General features: G+C 37.5%; 1 long non-coding RNA gene and 1 pseudogene across 1 annotated transcript; one reads left to right on the top strand and one right to left on the bottom strand.

Annotated features, from left to right (window-relative positions):
* Positions 1 to 2,345: 2,345 nt before the first annotated feature.
* Positions 2,346 to 7,965, top strand: LOC125755369 (uncharacterized). Its single transcript, XR_007411710.1, has 3 exons — positions 2,346 to 2,464; positions 6,844 to 6,951; positions 7,751 to 7,965. It is a non-coding gene; the product is annotated as an uncharacterized LOC125755369 (long non-coding RNA).
* Positions 7,966 to 11,405: 3,440 nt separating this feature from the next.
* Positions 11,406 to 12,598, bottom strand: LOC112648600 (glyceraldehyde-3-phosphate dehydrogenase-like; annotated as a pseudogene).
* Between the last annotated feature and the right edge of the window lie 12,782 nt (positions 12,599 to 25,380).

Here is a 25,380-nt window from a genome sequence, read left to right as displayed (position 1 = left end):
TGATATTTCCCACACATTTCTTCTCCCTTCCCTTATATTCCCTTTCACTATTATTTATATTCCCCAAATGAATGAGAACATATAATGTTTGTCCTTCTCCGACTGACTTACTTCACTCAGCGTAATACCCTCCAGTTCCATCCACGTTGAAGCAAATGGTGGGTATTAGTCATTTCTAATAGCTGAGTAATATTCCATTGTATACATAAACCACATCTTCTTTATCCATTCATCTTTCGTTGGACACCGAGGCTCCTTCCACAATTTGGCTATCGTGGCCATTGCTGCTAGAAACATCGGGGTGCAGGTGTCCCGGCGTTTCATTGCATTTGTATCTTTGGGGTAAATCCCCAACAGTGCAATTGCTGGGTCGTAGGGCAGGTATATTTTTAACTGTTTGAGGAACCTCCACACAGTTTTCCAGAGTGGCTGCACCAGTTCACATTCCCACCAACAGTGTAAGAGGGTTCCCTTTTCTCCGCATCCTCTCCAACATTTGTTGTTTCCTGCCTTGTTAATGTTCCCCATTCTCACTGGTGTGAGGTGGTATCTCATTGTAGTTTTGATTTGTATTTCCCTGATGGCAAGTGATGCAGAGCATTTTCTCATATGCATGTTGGCCATGTCTATGTCTTCCTCTGTGAGATTTCTGTTCATGTCTTTTGCCCATTTCATGATTGGATTGTTTGTTTCTTTGGTGTTGAGTTTAAGAAGTTCTTTATAGATCTTGGAAACTAGCCCTTTATCTGATATGTCATTTGCAAATATCTTCTCCCATTCTGTAGGTTGTCTTTGAGTTTTGTTGACTGTATCCTTTGCTGTGCAAAAGCTTCTTATCTTGATGAAGTCCCAATAGTTCATTTTTGCTTTTGTTTCTTTTGCCTTCGTGGATGTATCTTGCAAGAAGTTACTGTGGCCGAGTTCAAAAAGGGTGTTGCCTGTGTTCTTCTCTAGGATTTTGATGGAATCTTGTCTCACATTTAGATCTTTCATCCATTTTGAGTTTATCTTTGTGTATGGTGAAAGAGAGTGGTCTAGTTTCATTCTTCTGCATGTGGATGTCCAATTTTCCCAGCACCATTTATTGAAGAGACTGTCTTTCTTCCAATGGATAGTCTTTCCTCCTTTATCGAATATTAGTTGCCCATAAAGTTCAGGGTCCACTTCTGGATTCTCTATTCTGTTCCACTGATCTATGTGTCTGTTTTTGTGCCAGTACCACACTGTCTTGATGACCACAGCTTTGTAGTACAACCTGAAATCTGGCATTGTGATGCCCCCAGCTATAGTTTTCTTTTTTAAAATTCCCCTGGCTATTCGGGGTCTCTTCTGATTCCACACAAATCTTAAAATAATTTGTTCTAACTCTCTGCATGGACATTTCTATTGGTTATATGTCTAGGAGTCAAATCACATCCATTTCTAAGAATACATATATAAAAGCTATGTATATTTTGCTGAAGTACCCTGGGATAGCTGTTAGAGGAGCTGGAAACAGTACTTATAGCAAAAATTCTTACTTTGGATTACATCAACTGTGGATATGATCAGTGTCTGTGAACTACAATGGGAAAAAAATTAGCATCTTCATTTTCTTTAACCTCTAACTAGAATTTAGCTTTCCCTTCAATTATTAGTGATGGCTATCACAGTATTAGCAGCAACTGTGATTTTGCTGCTAATAGAAATCAGAAATATTTTCATTGTTGCTGCTAATATCTTAAAATATTATTTATACTTTTTACTACTTTAAAATTTTGGTGATTATGAGTCCTGCCAATATATCTTATATTTTAATGTGTTTAAAAAGAAGATATATTATATTTTTATATCATAGGTTTCTTTAAAGATTTGTTAATTTATTTTTAGAGAAAGAGTGCACAAGCTTACGGGGAAAGGGACTCCCTGCTGAGCACAGAGTCCAAGTCAGGCTCCATCTCACGACCCTGAGATCATGATCTGAGCTAAAACCAAGAGTTAGATGTTTAACTGACTGAGGTAACCAGGCCTCTCTCTATACCACAGTTTTTAAACATTTTGATAAATATATTTCAATATATTTGCTTCCTTTATAATATTATGTAGTTTATTTTGTCTTTAACAGCATTATTGTGAGAAATGCTCTATAGGCTTCACCAGACTCTCAGAATCTGTAACAAAAAATGGTTCAAATTCCTATGACTTAGACGTACAGTATAAGAAATGAGAATGATAATAGTAATAATCGAAAAGGCTTATGGTGCTATGACATGCTAGACATTGTTTTAAGCATATTACTTAAATTAACTCCATTAATTTTCAGAACAACCCAATTTGGGAAGTAATCTGTCTATTTTTATTTTACAAGCTAAGAAAGTGAAGCACAGAGAGGCTAATTTGCCCAAGTTCCCACTATGAAGCCAGTTATGTAACCAGACTGTGACCTCAGCAGTGCACTTCAGGATCTGTGTGCTTACCTACCTGGGTAAGATGGATGTCAGAAAAATTTATCCACATACATTTGGTAATAATTTAAAGTTAATTACTCAATCACCCTGACTTCACAGCCTGACCTGAGAAATATGATTCCATATATGCACCTCTATCAACTCTCTTTATGGAAGTGTACGGGTAGGATAGATATATAAAGGAGCTAACCAAGGACTCATAGACTCTCCATTTCTGAATATAGTTGATATCTTCTTACTTACACTGATCTCCACTTATTCATAAATTCATTCATTCCCCAAATATTTTGAGCCCATAGTATAATGGGTACTTTCCCAGGCACTGGGGATGTAACAGTGAATCTGAAAAATGATGTTCCTGCCTCTCTGGACCTTACACTTTGGTGAAGAAAGTGAGAAACAAAACATCCCATAGAAACAAGGATCATTTCATAGAGACACAAGTGCTAAGAAGACCATAAAACAGGATAACAGAATAGAGGTACACAGGTAAGAGTGGGAGATGCAACTTAGGCTAGATGGTTGAGCTTGATTGCAGGATGGCACTGGGCCAAGACAGCTGTGATTTGGAGGAGGCAAGCTATGTGGAGATCTGAGAGATAGAGAGCACACCTTCAGAAAGTATCTGGCTATGTGAAGTCAATTGTTGAGACAGTCATGGAGCGGAAGAAATGGTTGGTGAGAATGAGCCACCTTCATTCCATTTTGAGTCTATTTTTGTGTATGGTATAAGAGAGCAATCCAGTTTCATTCTTTTGTATGTTGCTGTCTAGTTTTCCCAACACCAGTTATTGAAGAGAATTTTTCCCCATTGGATATTCTTGCTTTCTCTGTTATGGATTAATTGACCATGTAAGTGTGGCTATTCTATTCTATTCTATTCTATTCTTCTATTCTATTCTATTCTATTCTATTCTATTCTATTCTATTCTATTCTATTCTATTCTTCTATTCTTCTATCCTATTCTATTCTATTCTGTTCTTCTATTCATCTATGTGTCCATTTTTGGTGACAGATGGTAGCTACACTTGTGGTAAGCGTAGCATAATGTGTAAACTTGCCCAATCACTATATTGTGCACCTGAAACTAATGTGACATTGTGTGTAAACTTTACTCAAAAAGTTAAAAATTAAAAATAAAACCGGTATTGGTGTTAGAGCTCAACCAAGGAGCTTTAAAATTAGCATAAAGAATTCCCTATGCTGGGGTTCCTGGGTGGCTCAGTTGGTTAAACCTGCCTTTGGCTCAGGTCATGATCCTGGGGTCCTGGGTTCAAACTCCATGTTGTGTTCCCAGTTCAGTGGGGAGCCTGCTTCTCTCTGTCTTCCTGCAGCATCCCCTGCTTATGCTTTCTCTCTCTCTCTCTCTCTGTCAAATAAATATATAAATAAAATCTTTAAAAACAGAATTCCCTGTGCCATGTTGTTAAAATTGAAAATATAAAATATAAAAGATAGTTGAGTAAGATATCTTTTTTGTTAAATTAAGTAAACTGAAGTCTTTTATGGTAAAGAGAGAGAGAGAGAGAGAGAGAGAAGGAAAGGAAAGAAGGAAAGGAAAGGAAAAGAAAAGGAAAGGAAGTTAAAAGGAAAGAATAGGCCCCTTTCTGGGGAAGATATCTCCCAATGGATAAGCAGAAGAATTTGCTTTGAACCTTCCTCCTCATCGTTTCTCAGCAGGAATTTCTCACCACCAGAGCCAGCACTTATGAATTCCTGGCGTTCAGAGTGCCCTTGGTGAGAGTCAAGTCACATTTCTCTCCATTAGCTCCTTGCCTTAACCACTGACCCTTTCCCACCAGAATGAATATGCATGTAAATGTTTTCAAGTTGCTCTGCACACCCCCAACTCACCCCACCCCCAGGGACTGAGATAGAAAATACCGGGAAGGAAACTGATTCCGTCAGTTATAGAATACTGACAACATACTGTCACCCTAAATAGGCAGACTCATCTCCAGAAAAGTGAGTCTGTCCACAGTTTCGGGTTTCAGTTCTGTTATATTGTCTCACCACTGACCAATTTTAAGCTGACAGAGAGTGGATTGGCTTTAGTGAGCACTTCTACTGTAAATCTAAGAAAATCAAAGTAAAAAGTACACGGGGAAAAAAGATTCCAGTGTGACACCGAGGAAGTAAATAAAACCAGGATGGCAGGGGCATGGGCTTGAACTCACAAACTCATTAGCTTGCTTTCAACTCTGTGGAAAGTCTGCAGGTATTGAGTGAAGAGGTGCAAAGCAGCTTCTCAGGGGAACACATTTTCCTGAATGGGTTCACGCCTTTCCTGGGAGTGCCCTGAATGAGCTGGCTGTGGAGGCACAGACTGTCTGTGGTTCTTAAAAGCCTCAAGGCAGTTTTTGAAAGGGAAGGGAGTTCTACCCTGAGTCTTAAGCTAATGTGAACTGAACTAACAGAACATTTTCTGCCTTTCTAACACTCAATTTCACTTCATGAAATTTGTCTTTATGAAATGGTTGTGCAAGACCCAAGCCAATTTTATGCCTGGAGGTGTAGCCTTTTGGAGTCTAACATTCCTGGCCATTTCCTCCAGCTCCAGAATCACATAGGACACTTAAAATGTGGGAAAGACTGTAATGAAATTCCCCCTTCTCCCACCTGCTTCTCAGACTGCCTCTTGACTGCTGCTTGAAATTCTTTGGAGGGCGAGGTTGGAGTGGTAGACAGGTTTAGTTATAATTAGAAGTGAAGCTTAATATACAAAAATTACTGGAGGGAGAACACCAAGTTACATGATGTCAGTGAACTACATATACACATTTTTTTTTTTTTTTTTTAATGAGGAGGAGGCTTTCAGGGAGGAGAGGGAAGAAAGGACAGAATGACTCAAATAGTTCAATAGACTCTACTAAGAAGAGTAGCTGGGGACATTGGATAGGAACAAAGAATTCCAGAGAAGCACTCAGAATACACAATCTACCCATTTCAGGATTTAGTTTTTAAAGTCCCTTCGAGCTACTTGGTCCCTTTCCTATTCATTTTTGAGTGGTCAAATCCCCCCTCAATGATGTCAACCAGTCTTGATCTTCTTAGAAAAGTTTAAAAATATATTTATATATGAATAAGTCTAAGACCACTGGGTCAGTGATACTGAGCTTGATGCTCTCACCTAAGAATACCTAAGAAATGCTTGTTTATTGATGAAGACCAAGGAAAATATTTGAATATAGATGTTGAAATTGTTAGAAACTGTTTCGGAGTTAAATATTTATAAGCAGCCATACTATGCTTCAAGTAGCATACCTATGCCCAGGTGATATTTTGATTATATTTTGTACTGCATTAATTCACTTGGGTAATAAATGTATACATATCACATCATTGATAAAAAAGATATTCAAACTTTCTGAGCTTTAAGTGAACTTAATGAGTATCTGGCTAAGTAAAGTCCAGATACTGGAGATTCTTTAGATAACTGATCAAATGCATTTCTTTTTTTTCCCAAAGTTTTTATTTATTTACTCATGAGAGAAACACACACACACACACAGAGGCAGAGACACAGGCAGAGGGTGAAGCAGGCTCCATGCAGGGAGCCCGATGTGGGGCTCTATCCCAAGACTCCAGGATCACACCCTGAGCCAAAGGCAGAGGCTAAACCACTGAGCCACCCAGGGATCCTCTGATAAGGTACATTTCTTTCAGATTATCTGTTCTCAGCATGGTGCCTCATCTGGTGGCCTGATTAGATTCTCATCTTCTACCTTACTGGCTGTGCCAGTCCAGAACTCCTTGGTCCTGTCTTTTCAGTTCTCTGAAATTAACAAAGCAGCCTCTCTTTCTTTTCTGTCTTATATTTGTATTGACAAAAAATAATTACCATCCTAATTTCCTTCCCATTTTCACACTGTATTTCAGAAAATAGAAAGATCAGTAGCATTGAATAACTTCCTGTTGAACTAGAAATAGATGCTTTCCTAAGGAAAAGGAAAGCCATAAGATATGGAGTTGCCAGTCTACACTAAGATCCTGAACAAAAATTGTTATCTGGTACATAACCATTTTTTACTGTTGCAAGTGGATCTTTCATCCAGTATAGAACCACAAATCATTGTTAAACTGACCGAAATGCCAACACCTTTTGAAGGAGTCCATCAAAAACATAAACGTTCAAGTGGTCACTGATGAAACTTTAAATATCTACAGCCAGAGAAGGAAGTTTTAAAAATACACCAGTACTTCATGTAGGGAGCAAAGAGACCCTGGGTGGCCCAGTGGTTGAGCATCTGCCTGCCACTCAGGGTGTGATCCTGGGATCTGGGATCGAGTCCCGCATTGGGCTCCCTGCAAGGAACCTGCTTCTCTGCCTGCCTATGTCTCTGCCTCTCTCTCTATCTCTGTTTCTCATGAATAAATAAATCTTTTTTTTTAAAGGGACCCCTAGGTGGCTCAGCGAAAATGAAGAGAATATTCAAACATGCAAGAGAATGCCAGTAAGGGATGATTAGAAGAGGAACAATACAATACAAAAAATAGTAATTGGTGAGTCTGTGTTAAAATAAGGAAGTTTAGAACAGCAAATCTAAGATGGTCTAGCATGGTACATGATAAGAAAACAGAGATCTTGAGTGAGTTTCACCTGTTTTTTGAAGGCACAGAGGGAAATGGAAAAGCTAATTAGAATGCTTGCTAATTAACAACCATAGAATGAAAGGCTGGAAAAGACCTTGAAGATATTTATCCCAATATTCTTACTTTATGGATAAGGAAATGGAGGTCTTGGGAGTGTCAATGACTTACTGAAGTCACACAGAAACTTTATGACAGACCCCAAATAAGAATCTGGTCCCCAAATTACAGCCCAAGTTCCTTACTGAATATATCACTGCATTTCTCCTTGTCCTTTCCCTTCACCATCTGGCCATGAATTTCCCACCAAGCACTTCTTTAATAGCATTCCATTTTTGGTATACAATGTTTTCATTTCAATTCATCATGGCATTTTCTAATTTTCCCTGTTATTTCTTTCTTGGACTCACTTATTTGGGAGGTTTAATTAAAAATTATTTGTGAATTTCCCTAATTTCCTTTGTTATTGACTTCTAGTTTAATTTAATTTTGGCCTGAGAACATTCTTTGTACAAATTCAGTTGTTTTAAATGTATTGAGACTTGCCTTTTTAAAAAATTTATTGCCAACATTTTTCTTTTCTTTTTTCTTTCTTTTCTTTTTCCTTTCCTTTCCTTTCCTTTCCTTTCCTTTCCTTTCCTTTCCTTTCCTTTCCTTTCCTTTCCTTTCTTTTCCTTTCCTTTCCTTTCCTTTCTTTTCTTTCTTTATTTAGTTGAGAGAGAGACAGAGAGAGCTCACAGGGCTCACAGAGGGAGAGTAAGAGAGAGAAGAAGCAGACTCCCTGCTGAGTGGACAGCCTGATGCCCAGCTCCATCCCAGGACCCTGAGACCAGGACCAGAGCAGAGGGCAGATGCTTAAATGGACTGAGCCAGCCAGGCACCCTGAGACTTGTTTTTTGAACTATACTAGAGAATGTTCCATGTGCACTGGAGATAAATGTATATTATGCTGTCCTTGGGTCGAGTGCTATACATATGTCTTCTTTCATCTATATGTTCTATAGTCTTATTCAAGTCTTTCATTTCCTTGTTGATCTTTTGCCTAGTTTTATTATCCATTATTTAAACTGAGTATTGAAATATTCAACTATTATTAATAAATTATCTCTTTTTCCTAGATAGTCTTCCAGATTTGACTTTATATATTTTGGGGTTCAGTTGTTAGGAGAATATATGTTAACAATTACTATATAATCCTCATGGAATCAACTTATCATCATTATGCAGTTTCTCTGTTATCTCTTGTAATATGTTTTTTTGTTTTAAAATATATTTTGTCTGATATTAGTAAAACCACTCCAACTCTCTTTTGAAATATATTTTTCTATCCTTTACTTTCAATCTGTTTGTCTCTTTGAATCTCAATTGTGTGTCCTATAGCCAGTTGGATTGATTAAATCTGTAATCCTGGCTGAACAGAATATCTTGGTCAGAATGAAGGGAATGAGATGAGTTTGTATGAGAGTCAGCAAGTTTAACCAATGTCTCATTTCCTTATAAACCCATGGCTCTAACAACATTGACAGGGCAATGTACTGGTTACCATGGATAGTTACCTAATAAGCTATAAAAACTATTAATAAACTATTAATAAACTATAACTTCCTTGAAGATAAAGTTTCTTATTCATTTCTAAAAACCATAATCCCTAGCATAGATGTAGTAGATCCATAGGCTGTCTACCCAAATCCCTTCTCCCCTTCTACCTTGCCCAGAGACACTCAATTGTGCTAAGTATTCTAATGCTATCTGCTTGTAGAAACATTGAGCCTCTCTCTAGACCTGGGGTAAGCCAATAGTGGTATTTTCAATCCCTTTGTAAATAATAAATTAGGAATGAGCATGTGACATAATCCTGACTTACAAAAATTTGTTTTTTCTAATCCAGTCTAATAAACCATGCCTTTAAAAAAAAAAAAAAAAAAAAAAAAAACAGGGATCCCTGGGTGGCGCAGCGGTTTGGCGCCTGCCTTTGGCCCAGGGCGTGATCCTGGAGACCCAGGATCGAATCCCACGTCGGGCTCTCGGTGCATGGAGCCTGATTCTCCCTCTGCCTGTGTCTCTGCCTCTCTCTCTCTCTCTCTCTGTGACTATCATAAATAAATAAAAATTAAAAAAAAATAAAAATAAAAATAAAAAAAAAACAAAAAACAAACAAACAAAAACATGCCTTTTAATTGGATGGTTTGACCCATTTACATTTATTGTTGTTATTTATATAATTGGTAATATGTCTGCTATTTCCCTTTTTTTCTGTTTTATTTTCAGCCTTTTGTTTCTCTTCTATTATTTTATATTAAGGGACTATTTTCCACTGAAACATTTTAAGATCTTTATTCTTGAAATCAAATTAAAAAAATTATTTTCCTTGGGGCTCCTTTAGAATTTACATTCTCTTTACTTATCAAAATCTACTTAGATTTATACCAATTTTAATTTAAATGAACATAGAAATTTTGCTTTTATAAAGCTCCATTTTCTTCTACACTTTTGTGTTGTTATTGTTACACATATTATGCCTACTTATGTTACAAATCAACAATACATTCCTAATTATTACCTTATGTAATCTTATTTCTATTTTTAAAAAGCTGATTGAAGGGACACCTGGTTGGCTCAGTGAGTTAAGCATCTGCCTTCTGCTCAGGTCATGATCCTGGGGCCCCAGTATTGAGCCCTGCTTCTGGCTCCCTACACAGGAAGGATTCGGCTTCTTCCTCTCCCTCTGCTCCTCCCCCACTCCCCAGACCCACTTGTGCTCTTTCTTTCTCTGTGAAATAAATAAATAAAATCTTTGAAAAAAGAAAAGGTGATTAAAGAAAAGAGAACAAGTATATATTTATAGGCTTTGTTATATTAATCTTATTTACCATCTCTGACTTTCTTCATTTATTTTTGTGGATTCAAGTTACCACCTGGTGTCATTTTCTTACTCAATACAGTTTTATTCTTAACACCCCTTATTTAGTTACTGTTAACTATATTATATTTCTATATATTACAGGCTGCAAAACACAATTATGTACACATTGTATCATAAAATTAAATTTTAAATCAGTTAAGATTAGACATAAGATGAAATATGCCATTATATTTTCTTTTATAGTTGCCTACATAATTATCTCTTCCAGAACTTTTTGTTCTTTCATGTGGATTTGAATTATTACTTAGTAGCAATTGATTTCAGCCTGTGAACTTTTTTTAAAAATTTAAATTCAATTAGCCAACATGTAGTACATCATTCGTTTCAGATACAGCATTCAATAATTCATCAATTGTGTATAACACCCAGTGCTCATCACATTATGTTCTCTCCTTAATGTCCATCACCCAATTATCCCACCTGTAAATTTCTATATAGCATTTCTTGTAAGCCAGATTTGCTAGCAAATTGCTGAAGTTTTCTCAGATTTTTTTCTCCTTTTAATCTGAGAGTGTCTTTATTTTGCCTTTGCTTTTGTAAAATAGTTTTACTCAATGTAAGATTCTTGGTTAGGATTTTTTTTTTTTTTTTTTTTTTTACTTTCAGCACTTTGTATATGTCATCCCACTGCCTTTCTGTCCTCCATTGTTTCTGGCTAGATATCAGCTATAATTGTTGTTCTCTTCTACATTATGAGTTGTTTTCATCTAAGATTTTCTTTTTATCCCTATATTTCAACATTTTATTAGGTTTGGATGTTTCTAGGTATGGATCTCTGTATTTATACTACTCAGAGTTGATAGGGCTTCTTGGATGTGTGGAATGTTTCATTTTGTTGTATCAAATTTGAGAAATCAAAAAAATTTTTAAGTCATTATTTCTTTGAGTATCTTTTCTGTCCCTTTCTATTTATCCTTTTCTGATATTCTCATTATGTATCTGTCAGTGTTCTCAATAGTGTCCCAAATTTGTCTGAGACCTTATTTTCTTCATTCTTTGATCTCTCTGTTATTAAGTTTGTATCATCTCTGTTTGTCCTATTTTTAAGTTTACTGGTTGTTTCTTTTGGTGTCTCAAATTTACTGTTGATCCCTTCTAGTAAAATTTTCATTTTGGTTATCATACTTTTAAACTCCAGAATTTCCACTTGATCTCTTTTATAATTTATTTTTTAAAAGGTTTTTATTTATTTATTTGAGACAGAGAAAGAGTGAGAGACAGAGCATGAGTGGAGGGGGAGGGGGAGGGAGAAGGACAGAGGGAGAAGCTGAGGGAGTCAGGACCTTGGGATCATGACCTGAGCCAAAGGCAGACACCTAACCAATTGAGCCACCCAGGTGCCCCTATAATTTCTTTTTCTTTTTCTTTCTTTCTCTCTTTCTTTCTTTCTTTCTTTCTTTCTTTCTTTCTTTCTTTCTTTCTTTTATTTTTGGTACAGATACTTTATTGATGGTACATGACAAGGTAGGGCTCCCCAAGCCCTTCCCCTTCCTTGGGGTCTAGGATGTAAATTGGAGGTCAGGAGATTCTCAGTGTGTTGGGGGATTAAATTGGGGCAGGGACTCCCCAGCAGCTGAGGGCCTCTCTCTTCCTCTTGTTCTGCTGGGGCTGGTGGTCCAGGAGGCTCTTACTCCTTGGAGGCCATGTGGACCATGAGGTCTACCACCCGGTTGCTGTAGCCGAACTCATTGTCATACCAGGAAATGAGCTTGATGAAGTGGTCATTGAGGGCAATGCCAGCCCCGGTGTCGAAGGTGGGTGTTACTGTTGAAGTCACAGGAGACAACCTGGTCCTCAGTGTAGCCCAGGATGCCCTTGAGGGGGCTCTCCGATGCCTGCTTCACTACCTTCTTGATGTCGTCATATTTGGCAGCTTTCTCCAAGTAGCAAGTCAGATCCACAACTGACACATTGGGGGTGGGGACATGGAAGTGAGCTTCATGGAAGTGGCCATGCCAGTGAGCTTCCTGTTCAGCTCAGGGATGACCTTGCCCACAGCCTTGGCAGTGCCAGTGGAAGCAGGGATGAGGTTCTGGGCAGCCCCTCGGCAGTCACGCCACAGCTTCCCAGAGGGGCTGTCCACAGTCTTCTGGGTGGCAGTGATGGCATGGACGGTGGTCATGAGGCCCTCCACAATGCCGAAGTGGTCATGGATGACTTTGGCTAAAGGAGCCAAGCAGTTGGTGGTGCAGGAGGCATTGCTGACAATCTTGAGGGCGTTGCCATACTTCTCATGGTTCACACCCATCACAAACATGGGGGCATCAGCAGAAGGAGCAGAGATGATGACCCTCTTGGCCCCGCCCTTCAAGTGAGCCCCAGCCTTCTCCATGGTAGTGAAGACCCCAGTGGACTCCACAACATACTCAGTACCAGCATCACCCCATTGATGTTGGCGGGATCTCGCTCCTGGAAGATGGAGATGGACTTCCCATTGATGACAAGTTGCCCGTTCTCAGCCTTGACTGTGCTGTGGAATTTGCCGTGGGTTGAATCATACTGGAACATGTACACCATGTAGTTGAGATCAATGAAGGGGTCTTTGATGGCGACAATATCCACTTTGCCAGAGTTAAAAGCAGCCCTAGTGACCAGGTGCCCAATACGGCCAAATCCGTTCACTCCGACCTTCACCATCGCGTCTCCGGACGTGGCTGGCACTGCACCAGAAGATGCACTGTCTGTCAAACGGGGAGGAGCAGAGAGCCACCCCTATAATTTCTATCTTTTTTCCTCTGATGAGATGTTATTATCCTATCTTAATTTAGTTCTTTAGAAATGACTTCCTTTAGTTTTTAAAAATATTTATGATGGCAACTTTGAAGTTATCATCTTCTAAGTCTACCACTTGGGCTCATTTAAAAGTTTCTTTTGCTTGCTTTATTTCCTATGCGTGGATCATAATTTTCTTTTTCTTTTTTTCTCATAATCTTTGGTTGTAAGCTGGTCATTTTAAGTAACAACTCTGGACACTGATGCCTCACTCCCATGCCCAGGGGCTTGATTTTTGTCATTGTTTGCTTGGGCATTTATTTGTTTAGTGACTTAGCTGCCATAACTCTTCAAAATCTATTTATCTCCACACTGGGGAACTTCTGATGTCCTGCCCCTACTTTTTTTTTTTTTTTTTTTTTTTTTTTTAATCATTTAGCCTGGCTACCTAATGATAGCCCTTACTTCAGCATAAGCCATTTATAGGTTAAAAGTTGTGCTTAAACCTTCTTGGCCAATTAGATTTTTTAGTTTACATTTTTGCCCCTCCATTCAAGCTAGCTGAAATCTAGTAATTTAGATTTTTCCTCTCTAAATACTCCTGGAAGGACATGGCCTTGAATATGCACACAGTCTTTCAGACTTTCAGAGATGTGTATGACTATTTTTAAGAAAGCCTGGTTTCCTAGTTGTTGTCTGTGAATCAGAGTATCTTATTGTCAGGGTTTGGTCAGAGGTTATATTTATGCCCTTAATACCAATGATATGTCTGCCTTGTGTTGGTTGATTTGTGTGCAGCTTGATGGGAATGTTTTGAAGTCTGCCTCATGTCCTGGCTCTGATCAGTCCTAAGTGGGTGTAGCCTACTATATGTGTGCAATCTTTCTGAAACTCAGAGTTGATTATAATCCTAGGAGGACTCTTCTTGATTGTTTATTTCCCTGATTCTTTCTGTCAGACTTCTGCTTGTTTCTACTGTTATGCAGTTATAATGTCCATTCAGTTGCTCTCCATTGTTTTTGACAATGCCCTGAGGCATGACATTCTCCATACACTATTACAAATATTGTCAGTCTCTTCAGGCAGAGCTGTGGAGTTTTGTGCCAATGGTATACCTCTCCCAGTGGGGAGCCTCTGCACTGATGAACCAGAGGGAGGGAGAACTCTTCCTTTTGAAGTGATACCCCTCTTCTACAAGAAGATACTGGAGGGAGACTGTAGCTTCTAGTCTTATCAGCTTGCCTTCTTGGTGTAGAACAACTGTTCTAAAGACAAAGAGATTGAGGGACAATGGGAGCCTCCAATTTTTTGCCCTGCTATGCTTGGAGTAGAGATTCTACTCAATGAGTGGGGCTTGTGAAGGGGAAGAGAACCCTGGCCCTCTCGGATTCACATGCCTGGAACAGAGCTTTTGCCACATGAGGTTAAGGGGATGAGAAATATAGCAGCCTACCCCTCTCAAGATAAAACCATAGCCCTAGACTGAGAGTTGTGGAAAGAGGGAGCTTCCATGCTTCCATCTTCTCTCTTGCATGTATTCGGGATAGAACTTCTGTAACACAGAGCTGAGGGGTGGGGACAGTAATAGAGTGGATCCTGGTTCAAATGCTACAGTCTCTTGCTCTTCTTACTAAGATGTCATGGATTGTTTTGTCTTGTTCTTGTTTTTTTCTTTTTTAAGATTTTATTTATTTATGCATGAGAGACACAGAGAGAAAGAGAGGTAGTGACACAGGCAGAGGGAGAAGCAGGCTCCATGCAGGGAGCCCGACGTGGGCTCAATCCCTGGTCTCCAGGATCACCCCCTGGGCTGAAGGCAGCGCTAAACCGCTGAGCCACTGGGGCTGCCCTTGTTCTTGTTTTTTTTTTTTTTTTTTAAACGAATGTTTCTCCATTTGCTGGATGCACTTAGGATAACTTCCAGAGACTTTAAATTATTACTATTATTAATTTATATTTATAGTTTTTTATTATTTTAAAAAATATTTTATGTATTTATTTGACAGAAAGAGAGAGAATACACTCAGAAGCAGGGGAGTGGCAGGCAGAGGGATAGGGAGAAGCAGGCTCCCTGCTGAGCAATGAGCCTGATGTGGGGGTTCCATCTCAGGATCTGGGATCATAAGCTGAGCTGAAGGCAGACATTTAACCAACTGAGCCACCCAGGTGTCCCATTTATTTACATTTTTAATAATTTTCCCTAGTTACATGCTTTTTTGTTGGGGAGAATCTGTTATGTCCCTTACTCCATCATCCTGGAAGTTGGTCCTTGTCTTTTATTTTTTTAATTGAATAAATGTATTCTTAACCCTTTATAATTAAAATAATACTCATGGGTAAGTGATTTCTCTGTGCCTCTTTTGAATGGCAATTTTGTTTACTTGTGCAAGATAACCTACGTTATCTAGGAAAAAACCACACTGATCAAATATGTACCAGTCTAAAAGTGATGGAGTAGCAATAAAGAAATATTAAATTTCTTAGAATTGTGAGTTTCTCCGATATTTGAATTAATGCTTTCCTCTGTAGCCCTTGGCAAATCACATAATATATTGGGTGTCTTATTCATCCAAGTGAGGATGATAATATTAAACTATTCAGAATGTAATTACAAAGACAAACTAATGGGGGGGTGGTGGTTAATGTAAAGTTGTTGAAAAATGATGGAATCCGATCAGATGGACTTAGATTCAAAACCTGGACTCTGTCACTTATTAACAAGTTACTAATTCTTTTTAGCTCTCAGTTTGCTTATATGTAAAATGAGAGTAATACAAACTATCTCAATCAATTATTGGTATAAAATAAAATAATTTATTACAAGTGCCTAGTACATTGTTTTCTACAGAGTAAAATATAGGTTGTAAATTATTATTATTTTATTATTAGGTATTATTAATACTAATATTAATAATAAAAGTTATTTAGGTAATCATACAAATACCACAATTCTATTAATTAGGATGTTTTAGTTACAAGTAACAGAAAAATCAGCTCAAAAGTTTTTTTCTTAGGGCAGCCCCGGTGGCTCAGCGGTTTAGTGCTGCCTACAGCCCAAGGTGTAATCCTGGAGACCTGGAATCGAGTCCCACATCAGGCTCCCTGCATGGAGCCTGCTTCTCCCTCTGCCTGTGTCTCTGCTTCTCTCTCTCCTTTCTGTGTATTCTCATGAATAAATAAATAAAATCTTTTTTAAAAAAGTTTCTTTCTTACAAGAAGTCTACAGGGAGGGGAATTTCAGGGTTGGTTAAGTTAATGGCTCAAAGGTGTCTTCGGGGAGCTAGATTTATTCACTTACGGTTCTGCCATCCTCAGAGTTTTCCTTATGGTCTTAGGTTGAACCTTTTTAAGATGCAAGATGGCAGCTATAGTTCTAGGCACCAAATGCAGGTTGCAGTGTTGATAGGCTGAAAAGAGAATGTCTCTGTCTTTGTCTTTGGTATTTTTATTTATTTATTTATTTATTTATTTATTTATTTATTTATTATTTTTAATTTATAAAAGAATTAGTTTCAGAGGTAGAATTTAGTGATTCATCAGTTGCATATAATACCTAGTGCTCATTACACCAAGTACCCCCCTTAATGCCCATCACTCAATTATCCTTTCCCCTCACCCACCTCCCTTCCAGCAATCCTCAGTTTGTTTCCTAGAGTTTAGCCTCTCTTATGGTTTGCCTCCTTCTCAATTTCCATCTTATTTTATCTTTCCTTCCTTCCCGCTATGTTCATCTGTTTTGTTTCTTAAATTCCATATATGAGTGAAATCATATGTTATTTGTCTTTCTCTGAGTGACTTATTTTGCTTAGCATAATAACCTCTAGTTTCATCCCTATGGAGCTGACAAGATTTCATTCCTTTTGATGGCTGAGTAATATTCCTATAGTAATATTCCATGTGGTAGAATATATATATATATATATATATATATATATATATATATATATATATACCACATCTTCTTTATCCATTCATCTGTTGATGGACATTTGGGATCTTTCCTATTTTGGCTACTGTGGGCATTGCTGCTGTAAACATAAGGGTGCAGGTGCCCCTTCAAATCACTATGCTTGTATCCTTTGGATAAATACCTAGTAATGCAGCTCCTGGGTCGGAGGGTATCTCTCTTTGGTTCCTTTTTAAGAACAAACTCAGTGCTCCAAAAAGTCCCTAAGAGGTTTCTCCTCATTTCTCATAAGCCCAAATTGTGTCACATACTCCTTAATTTACTATTGACAAAGGGATTGAAAAATACCACTATTGGCTTATGGAGATTAATAAAAATCCACCCCTCTACCTCAGGGCTAAAGAGGCTCAGTGTCTCTGCAAGCAGATGGCATTAGAATACTTAAACACAATTGGGTGTCTCTGGGCAAGGGAAAAGGAGAGAAGGGATTTGGGTAGACAGCCTATAGTATCTACTACATCTATGCTAGGGATTAGGGTTTTTAGAGATGAATAAGAAACTTTATCTTCAAGGAAGTTATAGTTTATTAATAATACAACTATGATTGTCCATGGTAACCAGTACATTGCCCTGTCAATGTTTATAGAGCCATGGGTTTATAAGAAAATGAGACATTAGTTAAACTTGTTGACTTTCATACAAACTCATCTCATTCCCTTCATTTTGACCAAGATATTCTGTTCAGCCAGCATTGAAGATTTAATCAATTCAACTGGCTAAAAACAATAAAGGGAAATTTGAAAAGTACCTCCCAATGATGGGAAGATATCACCAATACCTAGAAAAGTTATGTTTATCTTATCTGTAAAGAAACTAATTCATGTTGACTTGAATAATCATCAATTGATATTCTAGACTGTTTTGAAGATAACACTCTGGGTTCTATCTAGTGGCCCAGATCTTCTGAGTTTCTACCCACAGAGGAACACATTATGTCAGGTAGGTATTTGAAAGTTTTGCAGAAAAGAATAATGGAGATTTAGTTCTATTTTGAATTAACACTTAAGAAAGTCTATCCTTGGCTAGAAAATAAAACTGAAAGTGGTTTTAATTTTAGGATCTCATACATGGTAGTTGGGTGGAGAGAGAAGTACTGATGTTTATATTTATTAAGTATATTTTTTTGTCCATATTCCCCGTGTTTATTCATTCAACAAATTACATACCTAAGCTTTAATACATGCTCTATGTTTTGGTAGGAAATGATAAACCCACAAAGGAAAAATTTCTAAGGATCTTAATAGAAACACATTGTCATAATAAAAACAGCAAATGATAAGACATTTTCTGCTGTAGGACTTCTTCAGAGGAAAACAAACAAGCAAACAAAACAAAATAAATAAGGGAAGCAGCAAAGAAAGATAATGACAGGTACAAACATAATAATGATACATAGCACACACACATAAACACACAATCATCAAATATTTATGGAGTCCTTACTACATATGAGACAAATTCCTATCCTCAAAAAGCCAACAAGATTGGCAAGAGAATATGCATATGCAAAGTACTACAAACAAAACAAATTTAAAAAGCTAATAATTTTTAATAATAATAGCAAATGCATGTAGAGTGGTTATTATGGGCTAGGAACTGCTCTAAACACTTTATCTATATTAACTCATTTAAACTTATAAACCACTGCAACACAATTTAAAGTGATTATTACCAAATTGCCGAAGTGGAAACTGAAGCACAGAAATAATTTTCCCAAGTTTGCATGCCTAAGAAGTGGAGGAGCAGGGAAGATAGCCTTGTTAATCTGGCTACAGAGTCTATTCTGTACATGGTGATTAATAATTATGTATAAGGTAACTTCACAGACAAGATACAGAATTTGGCCATATTAGAAAAATATAAAGAAAATACAATAAGACTTCAGAGAAATGAGATCTTATTTCTAGCTAGGAAGATAAAATATGTCTTTCTGGAAGAGAAACCATTTGGAAGATATAGGATTTAGGTAGGGAGAGCATCTGGGGGAGAGCAATGTTGTTGGAACAGTATGAGGTTTAAGGAGAATGAAGATTTTTTCCAGTTTAGTTGGAATATAATTGTGCATAGAAGACTAAAAGAAGATAAACGGAAAAAAATCCTAAGCTGTTAGAGCCGGCAGATGTCTTAACCATTATTTAATCTAGTTCTTGATTTACTGACAAAGAAAATGAATCTTTGGAGTGACTAGAGCCCCAGTGGGACTAAGACTGGCAGATCCAGGACTGGAGCTCTGTTCCTTTGACTCCTGGGCCAGGATCTTCATATTCCATCAAAGAGACTATATCTAAGTAAGAGTAAACTACTAAAAATTTTGAGGGCAGCCGGGTGGCTCAGCGGTTTAGCACTGCCTTCAGCCCGGGGCCTGATCCTGGAGACCCGGGATCAAGTCCCATGTCGGGCTCCCTGCATGGAGCTTGCTTCTCCCGCTGCCTGTGTCGCTGCCTCTCTTTCTCTCTGTGTCTCTCATGAATAAATAAATAAATCTTTTTTTTTTTTTTTTAAAAAAAAGAATTTTGAGCAGGAAAGGAAAACCTGAATTTGAATCCCAACTCCTTAACCTGTCAGTTGTATGATTTGGGAGGATTTCATTTAACCTCTTTAAATTCAGTATATTCATCTGTAAAATGGAGATAATAAAATGCATATGTCATAGGAATGCTGTGAGAAGTGGATGAGGTAACTTTCACATAGTAGATGCTAAGTAAATAGTGAAATCAAATTTTCTTCTCCTTCCCTCTTAGTTTATTTTTTCCCTTTGGTAAACTTTCTTTCATTCTCCTTCCTCTTCTTCTTCTTTTTCTTTCTTTCTTAATCAAATAGAAAGATGGGGAAAAGAAGACATTGACCCACACCACACCCACACATAGTGTGCTTTTTCCCAGGATCTGTATCTCTTGGCCTAAGAGTTGCCTTGTAAAGGATGTTCTGTCCAAGTTCGTAACAGGTCACAAGTGCCAGAATGTCCATAACACCCCAGGGAAACCCTCAAGCAATGACTGAGGGAATTGAGTGAATAAATTCCTCAGCTTCTTCCTCGACACACTGGCAAGATTCCTCTGAGGCACATGTTTCATGATGTTTCCTGGGATTTCCTCACAGAATTGATCTCCAGTCCCCTCCATAAAAGCAGATATCTTCATTGGCTACTTTCCTTTCCCTGTCTCACTTCTTCACTCCCCTTTCAACTTTTCAGATAAACTACTGACACATGAATATTTTTATGCTTTGGGGGGATTCCATGCTAAGATGGTGTGGGATCATAAATGATGGAACTAGGTCCTAGATCAGGGAGGAAGGGGAATAAAAGCATAGATTGAGGGACTAGTCCAGGGGAATCAAAAGGATGTCTTATAGGGTTCGAAATAACAGTCTACTGATTGCCATGCTAGCTCTCCTACCTTTGTCATCCTGCCCTCTCATGTTTCTTGATATTCCAGGCATAAGCAACATAATCCCAGAAGTGTCATTATAGTATCTACTGGGAAAATCCTGAATGGCCTGGCTTCTGGGCTGACCTTTCCTTTCCAAAGCTGATAACCTCTCTGGCTGTTTGATAGTAGAATGAGAAGGAGGAAGCCACCAGCACTAATAAGCACCGTGATTCTGGGAACAAGGGTATTCCCAAAACACAGACACCAATAACTGTCATTTTCAGAATTACTGTTGGTGGTGCTGGTGATGAAGGCAGCCCAGAGTAGTTGCCTACTTATCTAGAGGACAGTGAGTTTTCTGGAACTATGGCGATGGGCCTGGGCCAGGAAGAGACCTTTCTCTGAGTGCATGAGTTTTGCCAATAAAAGCAGAGAACTCTTTTATCTTAGCTTTACCCTTGCTCCCAAGAGAATGCTGCCTTGAATGGGGGAAGGGCTCATCTTTGTCTAGTGTTTCTAGTTTCATGCATTTATCTCCTAAATAGGACTTCTTTGTGCTACAAGGCAGAAGGGGTTGCTGTATACTGGGAAGACAGGAGGAAAGGATATCTTTAGCAGATTTCCATGAAAATACCTTTTAAAAATCTAGAGCAGTAAGAAAATGCAGCCAACTGATGTCCAAAAAGACCTAAAATCCTAGGGAAACAAACATTCAAGTTTCAGGGATAGTTAATACTAGATTTTCTGATGAGATTTGCACTAGTATTGTCTTTGTGACCGGATGACAATGAAGCTCTTTTTATGTAGTAAACACCTAGACAATAAGAATAATGTGAGAAATAGTTTTCTAACACTTTGAGGTTTGGAATGTAACTTCAGTGATTGAAATTTAAAATGAAAGTATAAATATGGGGAAGTTAAAGGTAGATGGTTTTCTAAAAATCAACTCATTGGAAACAAGTGTTAAAATTAGGATATTGGTCAGGGCACCTGGGTGGCTTAGTGGTTGAGCATCTGCCTTTGGCTCAGGGCATGATTGTGGGCTCCTGGGGCTGAGTCCTGCATAAGGTTCCCCATAGGGGGCAAGCTGCTTCTCCCTCCACCTATGTCTGCCTCTCTCTTTGTGTGTGTCTCTCATGAATAAATAAACAGAATCTTAAAAAAAATTAGGATATTGGTCAAAAATGGGTATTTCCAATCTCTGCAGCTTTTCACTCAGTGATACTCACTGTTCTATTATAAAAATCATTTTTTCACAAAAAAGGATAGCATTAAGCATGTATCGAGGATTTAGGGTGAATGGTACGATAAAGTCTATGCAAACTAAATTAATTTGAAAAATCTAGAAAGTGGGACACCTGGATAGCTCAGTGGTTGGGTGACTGCCTTGGGCTCAGGTTGTGATCCCGGGATCCAGGCTCGAGTCTTGCATGGGACTGGAGTCCCGCATCAGGCTCCCAGCGAAGAGGCTGCTTCTCCCTCTGTGTGTGTCCCTGCCTCTCTCAGTCTGTGTCTCTCATGAATAAATAAATCTTAAATAAAGATAAAAATAAAAAATAAAAATCTAGGAAGTATTTCCAGTTTCTTTCTTAGTCTAATTTTAAAACAATATTCTAAACTATGCTCTTTTCAAAAATATTTGACAAAAAGAAGGAAAAAAAACATTCATTTTTTCTTTTTGAAAGCTTTACTTTTCTTTATAAAAAGTGATTTGTCACAATTCCTTATGTTAAAAAAATTAGGAAAACATACTTCAATATCATATAAAGTGGACAAAATAGCTTTTAGAGTGTGTTTTTAAAAGCTTAAAATATTCTAGATTGCTTAAAAATTAATGGCATATGAGCAAGTGGGTAGGCACTTAAAGACCTACCAATTCATTTTGGGGAATTTACTTAGAGAAATATTATTTTTATAACTCCTAAAAGTATTAACCAATGACTTTAAAATAATTTTATAAGATTTGAGAAGTAAACAAAAATTCTAAAATAGAAATAAATATTTGTAAACAAGTGCAACAAAAATGATGCTTGAACCAAATACTTTCTGAAGAAAAGATTTAAAATGAATTGTAGCATAAAATTATTATAAAATGGTCTCATGACACACAGAAATTATATATATAAAACTATACATCTATTAATAATAAATAGTAATATATTTTAACACAATACAGAAATTAATAATATAATATTAATTATATATATAGTTTAAAAGTAGTTATGGGTAAGATTTTTATTTTCAGCTAATTTGTGATTTTAACCAAATTGTTTTAGAATGATTCATGTAGATGGAGTAATTTATAGAGTGACCTGGATCATAAAATCTATACAGGGCAGTCACTCATTTTACCAGAAGTTGGTACAAGACCAAGTGACTTCCATATGTATGATTTCCCAAATGACAGTGAAATCTAGAAATAAAGACTTGAGGGGGATGACTGGCTAGTGGAAGGGAGTCCTTACTTTCTTATCTGGCATACTGTGCCTTTGGATGTCCCTGTGTTTTAGGGTAGCATATACAGTGTCAATAGTATGTGACTACTTGGCTGTTGGGCAGAGAGGGTCTGAGATATGGATGTTGATGTGGTGGAAAGATATTCCTCAAAGGGAATCTCTTCAACATGGCAACCAACGCCAAGGGCAACCCTCTTACATCCTTTAGTACAAAAGCTTTTGATACTATAGTCTGAGGATTGCTCCCTGGAGGAGAGTAGTAAGGTAAGTTATAATAAAACATTCTAGTGAACAAAATAAGGTCTGTACAAGCTGCAGAACAGAAGTGGGTGTGTCATAAACACTATCATATGATTTGTATCCCAGAGTCTTATGGTGGAGACAGAAATGCAAAGATAACTTTTTTTTTTTTTTTTTAAGATCTTATTTATTTATTCATGAGAGACACAGAAAGGCAGAGACACAGGCAGAAGGAGAAGCAGGCTCCACACAGGGAGCCCTACGTGAGATTCCATCCCAGATCTCTAGGATCAGGCCCTGGGCTGAAGGCGGCGCTAAACCGCTGAGCCACCCGGGCTGCCCAGATACTTTAAAAAGAGAGACAGAGACAGAGATCTGAGGCATTTTTATAGATCATTATGATATTAGTTTCCCCAGGCTCGATAACACCAAAACTAGGAAAGGACACCTGGTCAAATTCTTTGCAAATTCTGAGTCATAAAAAACTTGTGACTAGTACTGTACATTTCATATTACTAAATTAGAGCCCATGGGAGGTTTTTTATGACTGGTTCTTGGCCAAAAGATCAGAGAATGTCCTTTCATCTGTCAGTGTTAACTGAAAAGGCAGTAGATTTTTTTTATAAGCAAAGGTAACAGGCTGAGCATGTGTATTTCCTGAAGGGTGCCTTTGACATTTGAAAGTGAAACTCAGCATTATAAGTCTAGATATATCCATTGAAAAACATTCTGTGAGCTGTGAAACTGCAAAACAGTTTTGTGGATCATTCAATAAAGTTATTTCTTGGTTTGGTCTCCTTCAATAATGTTATGATGTTGATACTTGAGCGTTTTCTATTTGTTTGAATGCTAATGATTAAAGTTTCCATAAAATAAAACTTTTGGTAGTAGAAATGTAATGATCATAAACTTTTAAATTTACTAATTTTTTTTCTACTTAAAATACTTACAAGGGTAATGAATGCTTAGTGTAGTAGTCAAGCAAGTACAAGTGAATAAAATATGTCTCCCTTGCTGATCCTTCCTGGAAGTGGACAATATTATCAGTTCACTATGTTTCTTTTCACACCTTTCTTGAATGTATTAATTTGCAAAAATGGCAAGACATTCTTCTCATCCTTGTGTGCTCTCCTTTTTGCAATGTGACTTTGTAGGTCTTTCCAAAAAGAAGTAGGGTCTGTTTCTCCAAACTTTGGGTGTGGGCTTGGCAAGGGTGAGTTTCTCTGGTCATTGAAACATCATAAATATGACATTGGGATGGCAAATATTATGAAAAGCCCTTGCCTCTGGGGCTTGTCCTAAATGTGAATTTTATCACATCTATGATTATTCCTAGAGCCCATTAAAATTAGGAAACAAAAGTAGTACATAAATAAAGGATTTCTGAAGTCTTTGGTTTAATGAGATAGATTTTTTAAATCAGATGTTGTATGATCTTAAGATTTTTATGCAATACAATCTCTTAGTCTTCTACCCAGGCATATATAAATATATGCTTTATTTTTAAGAGGGCAAGCATATGAGAATACATGACTTAAAAAAAAACAAAAAACAAAACCTTTGAATAAAGTTGAAAAGGCAAAGGGATTATAACTTCATTCTCTTACCTTTCCATATTCTACTCTCCACTTTAGCCAGTGCTTATCTCCCTTGAACATTGTTTGGTCTTCCTATCTTGTAGGGGTCAAGAGGGAGAGTGATCTGATAAGTTAGTTGACACCAACATGACAGGAATTTATCAGGTTATCCTTTTATAATGGGCATTTGCTCTTTTGAAGAAACCTAGAGAGAGACTAATCAGAACTTGTTCCAAAAGCATGACTTGATAATAATGGAATTTAGGAGAGAAATGTCTGAGGAAGTCCACATACAACCTCTTCTACCTAATCCAGCTTCTTTCTAATACCTTCTCAGGTTAAACATTATTGTTCCTTATCCCCAGGATTCAACTGTATGTAATTGGACATGGGATCTTTTTCCATTTTATCAACAGATATGATAAAAAGATTAGAAAGAATTGTAGTAGTGTGTTTATGATTAGAATTAGGATACTGATCAGTAATGTAATCAGAAGAATTTTTCTTGTAAGTGGCAGGGGAGGGAAAAGCCAACATGTGACTCAGCTAAAACTATATACAAACATCTTAGTATATCAAAACATTAGAATCAATCATGTCATTTTTCAAGATGTATGAAAAATTACAATAGCATCAACTCCTCAGCAACGACACTCACAAGCCAGTTATTTCATTACAAAGCATCCATAGCACGGCCAACTATTTTACATATATAAATAGTTACTGACCTATAGTGTTATTAGATAGACATGAGATAGGTAGGTGTATAGGTATATAGGTAGGTAGGTAGGTAGAGGCATGGATAGAGATATAAATTTGTTTTATAAGAAATATTTGTGTATAATTCAGTTCAGTGTAGCATTGTTTTCTGTTTTTATCTATCATCTTCCTGCTGTGCCTGGCTCATAGTGTTCTTCCATATGTCCACCTTGCTGTCATTCTTGGTGAATTCAGTATTTACATGGGAAGACCATATAACACTCTGGCCTCTCAAATTCTTGATCCCCTCCACTCCAGTGGCCATTATCTATATTCTACATAGGCCACATACTGTACTTTGCAAAGTACGCACTGTACTTTGACACCACTTACCCAT

Source organism: Canis lupus, chromosome 7 (genome assembly GCF_003254725.2).
Source record: "Canis lupus dingo isolate Sandy chromosome 7, ASM325472v2, whole genome shotgun sequence".
Classification (NCBI taxonomy): Eukaryota; Metazoa; Chordata; class Mammalia; order Carnivora; family Canidae; genus Canis; species Canis lupus.
Note: the sequence above shows the minus strand (reverse complement) of the source record. Positions and strands in the feature narration are given on the sequence as shown.